Source organism: Colius striatus, chromosome Z (genome assembly GCF_028858725.1).
Source record: "Colius striatus isolate bColStr4 chromosome Z, bColStr4.1.hap1, whole genome shotgun sequence".
NCBI classification, from domain to species: Eukaryota; Metazoa; Chordata; class Aves; order Coliiformes; family Coliidae; genus Colius; species Colius striatus.
The window spans coordinates 72,870,582-72,879,862 of record NC_084790.1 but is presented as its reverse complement, the minus strand read 5'-3'; positions in this window follow the sequence as shown (position 1 = coordinate 72,879,862).

Sequence of the window (9,281 nt, the reverse complement as noted above, 5' to 3'; positions counted from 1 at the left end):
CCAGATTACTGCAGCAATTTCAAAACTGACAAGGTAATATAAATTGTTTGCATTTCCTGTCTCTGGAATTAGAAAGCTTTTCTCTATAAATACACTCTGTGGTATATTCACACCATCTCTCTGGCTAGTTCACTCACCTAATTTTGGCATGAATCAGACCACATAAAACTGTAACCTAACTTCCAAACAGTCTTTGAGACCATACCAGTAACAAAAGTATAAAGATAATTCCTCACCAATGTACAGCATCAGAGAGTAAGGCACAGTTCCTGCTACTTGACATAGTGACTCAAATGGTATCAGCTTCCTTTCCTTTCCCCTTTCCTTTCCTTTCCTTTCCTTTCCTTTCCTTTCCTTTCCTTTCCTTTCCTTTCCTTTCCTTTCCTTTCCTTTCCTTTCCTTTCCTTTCCTTTCCTTTCCTCTTTCCCTTCCCTGTATTAACTCATGATTATTTAGTATTTTGCTTCCTTTTTCCTCCAATAAAATTGCATGCAAACCCATTTCCTGGTCCTTCCCATCCACCTTACATGGAAGAGATTGGTGAGGATGTGCAGAGACAAGCTAGGTGAACTACTTGCCTTTTCTGAAAGGTTCTTTAGTTCCTGAGAATGTGAAAAGCAGTGCTTCAGAGAGAGATATCTTTCTTTTGTTTAGAGGCAGAAGAGAGCTTCTATATCAAAGAAGGACTGCATCAAAACGAAGCAATTCAGAAAGTACTTTGCTCAGATAAGGTTCATAAATCAGATTGGTAAGACGTTGTGCAATAGTCTATATTCTGCATAAACCACATTTTTGTAATGCAATGTATAATTCTTTAATATAATTTAACATTCAGATAGGATTTAAAAAACCTGTAACACTTTCCTTCAGCTATGTGAATGAATCATGGTTGCCTCTTCATCTGCCCTCATTTTGAGAGTAAGAGAAGGAATTTCTGTTATTTCAGGGGCCATTTATAGGTGAAGTCATCTTTATAGAAGGCTTTGATGAAGTATTTAAAAGATTTTATGCAGAGTGGGTTGTTTGGTTGGTTGGTTGGTTTTTTATTAAAATGGAATTCTACAGGAAAGAAGAATAGAATGAAGGATGAATGCCATTTGTATGACATTATTTGGCTAATTAAAACTACATTAGACATCATTTGAAACTCCTAAATTGTCTCAGAAATTTTGCAGCATTACTGCAAATTTCTACTGTTGTGGTAAGGGTAAAGTCAGCTTTTGGAAAAGTGGTGCAAAAAAACGTTATCTAGGAGAAAAGAGATAATGAAAAGAATTGAAATTACAGGACAAAATTATGCTGAAAGCTGAAATAAGTTTAAAGTAAATTTTTATATGAGCTCTGTTACTCTTTATAAAGCTTCAGCCCTGGTAAGTGGGTGGTGATTGCAGAGGTTACAAAAGGCTGCATAAAGCTACAGGAAGGGAAGAGATGGGTTCCTGAACTGAATGGTTTTCAAGGCAGCTGTGTTCCTACAGCTATCCACTCAGATCTAAGCTTCATTACTGGAACTGGGTCCACATCTTATATGTTTTGTGAAAGACAAAGCAAGATTGACAGTGCATTTGTCTGTAGAGTGAAAGGACAGGAACAATGGCTGCCAACACCTCACAGTGGGACTGTGAGAGGCTTTTAGTGCCCATCTCCAGTTTTTTCTGCATGGGATGAAGTTAGGAAAACCATGTGAAGACACTGACAAAGGGTTGCTCTGCTAGAGCCACACAGATGATGAGGAGACACTACAGCAAAATTACACCTGCCCTAATTTATGCAGGATTGGTCCCAAGAAATTAACTGACAGTTGCTGCTTGTGCTGTTGATATCCCACAGGCAGCAATGACACTGCATTTACAAATAGGCAGCTAGTGTTCCCAGACCTGGAGAGAAATACAGGACATCTTGAGGAAGCATAGTGACAGAAGTAACTGCTGTGGAGGCATTGTGTCACCTCTTCCTTTACCTAGAGAAGAAAAGGATTATTTCATATGGCCAAATGTCATGAAGAAAGGATGATCTAGCTTTCAGGCTTGCCTATCAGGAGATGCAAGAGTAAAAGTAGAGTGGAAAAGATGCTGGACATGTGTTTTGTGATTAAATTCCCTGTGGCTGAAGAAACACAGTAACGAGGTGCACACAGTGCCTACCTCCATGGGGTACATTCCCAGACTCACTGCATGCCATGGTTATATACATAAGAATGAGAAGTCAGGAAGAAATCAATTGCTTACTCTGGAAAAGATGTTATTAACTTGTTCACAGTAAAAGGTGAGGATGCAAACATCACCGAAGCTAGGAACTGTTTGAGAAAGCCCATGCTGTCAGAGCTGAAATGACTGAGAAGACCTTGCTGACAGAAGCTGATGGAAAACTCCTCCAGTCACAGGAGTTGTTCTTGAACAAATGCCAAAGGAATCAAACATGACTCACCTTGTCAAATAGTGTATTTTTGATCATGGGAATAATCGGTTTGCAGCTCAAAGTGTAATCAAAGCAATTCAGTTTGACAATCTGCTAAAACCTAAGAGATAAGACATCCTTCCTAGAGATACGATGCCATTAAATATTATCGTCAGCATCAACAATGACCATTTAGAACTCCTCCCAGTTTCAGCATTATCAGTTTCAATTAATAGTAATGGTTTGTGGAGGGTACCTGTCTGGCTAGAGTAACCTTTGACTGACAACACATGCTCCATTTTGCATAATGCAGTTTCCCGAAGTTTTATTTGAGACATTGTAATTCAGATGAAGTGTATGTTTTTGACATGGTCAGTTATATTTATTGTTCGAGTTAAAAATTGGCAATGTCCTTTTTCCCTTGATAATTTCTGTGGAAGCCATGTTGCAACTCAAAGTTAGAATGAGAATCATCAGAAGCTCAGGAAAATCCAAAACAGAGTATACAATGTTTTTTTCATCATGTACTTTCAGTAATCTTGTTAGGAATTTGGCACCTTGCTAGCCAATTGTATTCTGTATTCATTGCTGCTATTTTTGCACTCCTGGAACTTAGCTCACCTCCATATACACCACCTCTCTTTCACCACTGGCCTGAGATACTGCTGCCAAACTCTGTGGCTGCATTTTTAAACTAGCATGATATACAGATGTCTGGAATGGATTCTGCTTGCCATTGCTGACTAATGTATTTTGCTCCCCTTCTCTCTTATTTGACACATAGCTAGTAGGGCCCTGAGGTCTGTTTTATGTCTTGTCCTGTAATCTCATGTGATTTTTTACTTGCATTTTTGCTTCACCCTATAACAAAATTCTATATTGATTTAGGATCTCATGAGGACAGGTTTGCAGAGATAATGCTTTTGTCTGTTACGTGATGGCATACAATATCTTGCAAGGTATGGAAACACTAATTGCAGAAATGTGAAGTTGAACATTACAGAAATTTCTGCTGTACCAGCTTCCAATAATTTTACTTCACATATAAATGTTTCAGTTGGTAGAAATACTAAATAAAAAACTGTAACAGCTATATATAGATTTGCAAAGACACAGGGTTCCTAGCCTTGCAGTTCACAGTAACATCAACAAGTGAGTCCCCTTGCAAATCGACATTCAATGGTTCTGGGTTTACAAGTCTGTAGCTAGAACATTATATGGCCAAAAAAAAACCCCTGGGTATTCCAGAAAACTGTTCTCTGTGTCTGCTTAGAGATATGAAAGCAGTAGCTATGATGTGGGTGCTGAATCATTTGTGAGGTGTGGCGCATTTTAGTTCTGTGTTAACTCCATATGCAACTGCTGGAGATACTGCCTTCAATTCAGTAGATGAAAATGCAGAAAAGGGACACTGTGTGAGTTTATCAAAGACTGTAGAACAAAATTACAGTAATTAAGAGCCACTGATGAAAGAACAAAGTGTAAAACAAATGACAAGCTAACACAGAAAAGAAGATTGAAAGCATTTCCATAACCTGAGATGAGCTGGCAACTGTGATAAAGTGAGAGGGGGAAGGGAAGACCTGTTAATGAGCATAGCTCCCTGCTCTGTCAGGAGTCTTATCTCCCACACATTTTCCATACTTTTTAAAGTGAAGAAACTGCACAGATGGCACAGCGTAGCATATTATCACTGTGTTGGAGTTCTGGGCCACTACAAGCAACCTAAAACTCTGTTGGGTTTTCCTTATGAAGACTGATGGATTATGGTGTTCATCTTTTCATGAACCAGTAACTTTCCCCCAGCTTTCTCATTGCTCTTGCAGTGATGTTTGACGTCAGTAAAAATTTAGCTGCATTTATTTGCTGATTAGCTGTAAGAGAACAAAGGCATAAAATCCTTCAACATTTTAGCACTGATGTTAACTATTCACTGAGTAGTACCTGACTACATAAAAACAAGGGAACTCTTTTCTTGTCATTCATATTTATCTTTTTTTGTCAAAAATTATCAGTCAAGACATGTGTGTGCTCTTCTCTCTTCTAAGAGACATTCAGAGATGCCAGGAGTATGTCTGAAGGCTAATAGCATAATTATAACCATATAGTATTGAGATCTGAATCAAGCACCTAGACCAGGTGAAACAGAAGCACTTTCTACTGAATTCAATATTTTCAATATTTATTTTAAGTTTGATTCTGATCTAGCTGTCACTCTGGGCCTTTGGAACATCTCCTAGCTATGGAAGGACATTCAAGCCTTCACCCAGAATGCAACACAAACAAAATCTGTGCACACAATTGTTCTCCTTCCTTGCCCAACTACAAATGCAGGGAGGAGTCATGAGCAGACTGAGCAGTTCTCTCAAGCGACCTCCTCAGGCTGTGATGTGTGCAAGGAAAAGCAAAGACTAAGTGCAGGACTGCCCTTTCCTGTGCTCATCCTATCTCCCCTGTGAACATCAGTTACACCAAGAAGCAGCACTGGTACCCTCGGCTCTAGCCCCATGCTTTATCAGTCTTCATTTCAGCATTCACTTAAAACAGTGAAGTCTATTCCAAAGTAATAAGCAACAAAAATATGCAAGATTTACTAATTCTATTATTTTTTATGTCCCCTCTTAGTTATTAGAATAATTCAGAGTTTTAGTTTAAGCTACAGCAGCTTCCACTGAAGTCTTGATATTAAGGTGGAACTCTCAGTGTATGATTTTCCTATTTGACTTTAAATGTTTATTTCCCTCTTCCCCAGAGAAATCTTTCTTAATTTTGTAATTCTGGGCCATAAAAGATCATGTTTAACAATGAAAAGCACCCTTTACATTGCTCTTGTTGTTTCAATGGATGATATTTTACCAGATTTGCATTTCGACATAAAGTACTGCTGTTTGATGTTTTGGAAACAAGGCATTCCAATAACCAGCGAGATGAATGTGAATTGAAGATAATTGCTGTCTGTCTTCCAAAATGCTTTGCTCAATTCTACCTGCAAAACAGATTTGTATCACAGAATTATAGACTTTTAAGGGTTGGAAGGGACCTCTAAAGATCATCTAGTCCAACCCCCTGCTAAAGCAGGACCACCTAGATCAGGTCACACAGAAACGTGTCCAGGTGGGTTTTCAAAACCTCCAGAGAAGGAGCCTCCACATCCTCCCTGGGCAGCCTGTGCCAGGACTCCCTCACCCTTACAGTAAAGAAGTTTTCCTTAAGTTTAAGTGGAACTTCTTGTGTTACAACTTTCGTCCATTACCCATAGTTCTATCACTGGAGGAAAAAGTATTATCCCATCCTCTTGACATGGATCTTTTAAATACTTGTAGGTGTTAATGTGGTCCCCCCTCAGTCTCCGCCAGGCTGAACAGCCCCAGATCCTGCAGCTTTTCTTCATATAAAAGATGTTCCATTCCCCTGATCATCTTGGTGGCCCTGCACTGGACTGTCTCCAGCACTTCTCTGTCCCTCTGGAGCTGAGGAGCCCAGAACTGGACACAGGACTCCAGATGAGGCCTCACCAGGGCAGAGGAGAGGGGGAGAAGAACCTCCCTTGACCTGCTGGCCACACTCTTCTTGATGCATCCAGGATGCCATTGGCCTTCTTGGCCACGAGGGCACATTACTGGCTCATGGTTAGTTTGTTATCAACCAGGACTCCCAGGTCTCTCCCTGCAGAGCTGCTCTCCAGCAGGTCAGTCCCCAGCCTATCCTGGTGCATGGGGTTGTTCCTTTTCAGGTTCAGGACTCTGCACTTGTCCTCATTAAATATTTTCACTTTGTATTTACAATCTTTCAGAAATTTCGCATCTAAATTACTTTGCATTTGGAATTACTATTTGAATTTGAAAATTTTCTATTAAAAGAATGTATGTATGTTTAAATATTTTCATTATAGGTAAGATATATGAAATATTATTAAGTTGATTTTTTTTTTCTCCAGGGAAAAGGGGAATTATAAACCAAAGTGTCTAATTTTAACATTAGGATTTTCAGAGTTGCCATAGCAATTAGTGCATTCACATGATCCCCTTCAGTTTGACAGCCTCTGTCTTTACAGGAAACTGAAAAGAAATGTGGTTAAAGCATCACAGTGTTAGTTGGCTGGCAGTGTCTGATATCATTGGATATAGTTACAAGACAGGCTCTCAGAGGGATAAATGTGGAAGGGACACTTCCTCTGTGATCACTTTTTAACTAGTTCTAAATTTCTTTGTGCTTGTGTGTTCATATGCTGGTCCTAAGTGATAATGCCATGTCATATTTTGCTCACAAAGTGAATAATAATTAACATACTGCTTCAGGTACATAGTATGTCCAGTACGGTACCTTGACTGGCTTCTATGAGGGGAGGGTTCACAGTTCCCTGTAATGGGAACTTTGGAAAAAAATACAGATGTAATTGTCTCTTTAAAATTCAGATTATTCTGACAAATCCTTAGAGTCTGGCAAATTTTTGAAGTTACCTTTTCCATTTTAGGAATTTAACTGTAATTATATTGAAGCCTTTGAATATGTAATTTTCCAGCTAACAAGAACATAAGAAGGTGTGTGAAGAGCATTCATTTGCAAAATAGATTGGTATATATGTGCTCTCTTCTACTTTGATAGCAATGCTGTGAAGGGGCCTATCAATTGCTTCATCACATACTACAGTGTCTGGGAAAAACAGAGTGTTTCCACACGAAGGTTAAAAGCATCTAGCCTGAAATGGGAAGGCCAAAGGATGACAGAAACATGCGCTTCTAGAGTTACCCTGGTGTCCATAGTGTCTCCTCATTTTAATAACATCTTGAAGCAAATTAGCCCACCAGATACTTGTCAGCACACTTTTTCCTGTAGCTAGAATAACATCCATGGCTCAGCTTTCAGGGTTTTCACTATATTGGACCCCACATTTGGGTTACTCTACATGCAGTGCATGGTCTTACAGGATTGAGTGATGGTAACATTTCTAAACAACACTGGATTTATTTTTAGGATTTGAAAAGAACTTTATAATGTAACTCAAAATTCATACTCATCTTTTAACACTTGACACCCCAGCTCAAGTAATTATGGAGAAAACAATGACCAGATTTTAAAATCAGACAAATCAGCACAAAAACCCCTATATTTATTTGCAATTCTATTGACTAAAAGAAAGAAAAAAACCCCTCAAACTTAAAGATGCTGATGAGTTCCAATAAGAAAATATAGTCAAATGGTCAACACTGGTTTTGAGTGTTCAGCTACCTTTGTGCTGCCTTCTTGGAGGGAGTGGCTCTACTGGAGAGTTAAGGGGAATGAAATCATCTTTTTGAATGCTCATAAAATAAGAGAAATTGGGGGAAGAATTTGTGATCAAGGTACCAGGAGCCTGCTACAGTGGGCTTTAACTCTGAGTACCAAGAGGTTTCTGATGTGTATTGTGCAAGCAGACACTGTATACATTAACTTCACATGTATCACATTAGAAAAAATTTAGAAAATCTAACACATTATGAAAGAATTTGAAAATCACCTCCTATTGTTTAATTAGGATGAATTATTTCATGCCATGCAATAGACAATACTGGAAACAGTAATGTTGCTTTCCTTTTTATGTGTTGCCTTCACAACACTATCTTGCTTTCCTATTTCTGTGTTCCAGCTTCATCGCATTACCCCTTGTCCTGTTGCTGGCTACTATGGAAAAAAGGGATGTCCCAACCTCCTGCCACCCACCCTTTAGATATTTATAAATGTTAATAACATCTCCCCTCAATCTCCTCTTCTTCAGACTAAACAGCCCCAGTTCCTGCAGCCATCACTGTGAATGTGAGGAGGAGGAGTAACGTTATATCAGAATTCCAGGAGAACTTCTATAATGAAATATTTAGGGCTAAAGGCTGACAAGTGGCTTAGTTCAGATACACTATTGTCTTTGAGCCCTGCAAAAGACAATGTGAACTCGCATGACCTTTTTTTAAGACAGTCGTTTCATGTGTTTTAAAACATTCTTCTTTTTCGATGTGAAAGATTCAGTTGAACAACAAAGAATCTGAATAATTTCTTGGTTTATGAAGAGAGGCCTACGAAATTCACTGAATACACATCAAACTAAGATGATAAAAGATCTGTAATAGCCCTTAGTTTTAGCTCCTCAGCATTAAAAAAAAAAAAAAGTGCCAGAAAAGTGACTATTCACATACCTACCAGACTTTTGCAAAGTGGTATTTCCAGGTACTCTTCAGCTATATTTGTTGGAAGTATAAGTAGCATAAGCCTTGGTGGTCCCAGTGCTCTGTAGTATTTGTATTATTCAAATTGAACTGTCCATGAGGAATAGCAGCAAATGCTGAATGAGAAGTATTCTATATTTTTGAACCCAGCTCTTTAGCAGATTCAGTCCTCATTAAAAAGTTACCGTTTTTATCTGGGTACACATCAGAGACCATTTGTTTGTATCCCCGATGATGATATTATATTCACAATCTCTTCACATCTGTTAAAATTGATTAAAATCTGAGATGATTCAACATTAAGTTGTTTTGTAGCTTTTCTGACCAAAGATCCCACACAGGATTTCCAGATGAATTAATATTTTCACCAGTCATAGTTTCATTTAATATGTAACCATAAGGAAGACAGAACAATGAAATTACTGGAAGATATTCATTTTTGGCCTTTTTGTCTTGGAAGTATTAATTAACACTCCTTGCTTACATTGTTCACTACTGTGAGGCTACAGGAAGGTAAAGCAGTCTTACAGTTTAGATCACATGAAAGATATGCAAAGAATCCAAATCCTATGTGTCATTAGTATCTCTGCTTTTATAGTGATATTGACAATTTTGAGAGTCACCTATAAAACACTGAATCTCAAGGAATTATCCTGTGCATACCTAGATTTTCTTATTGACCCTCAT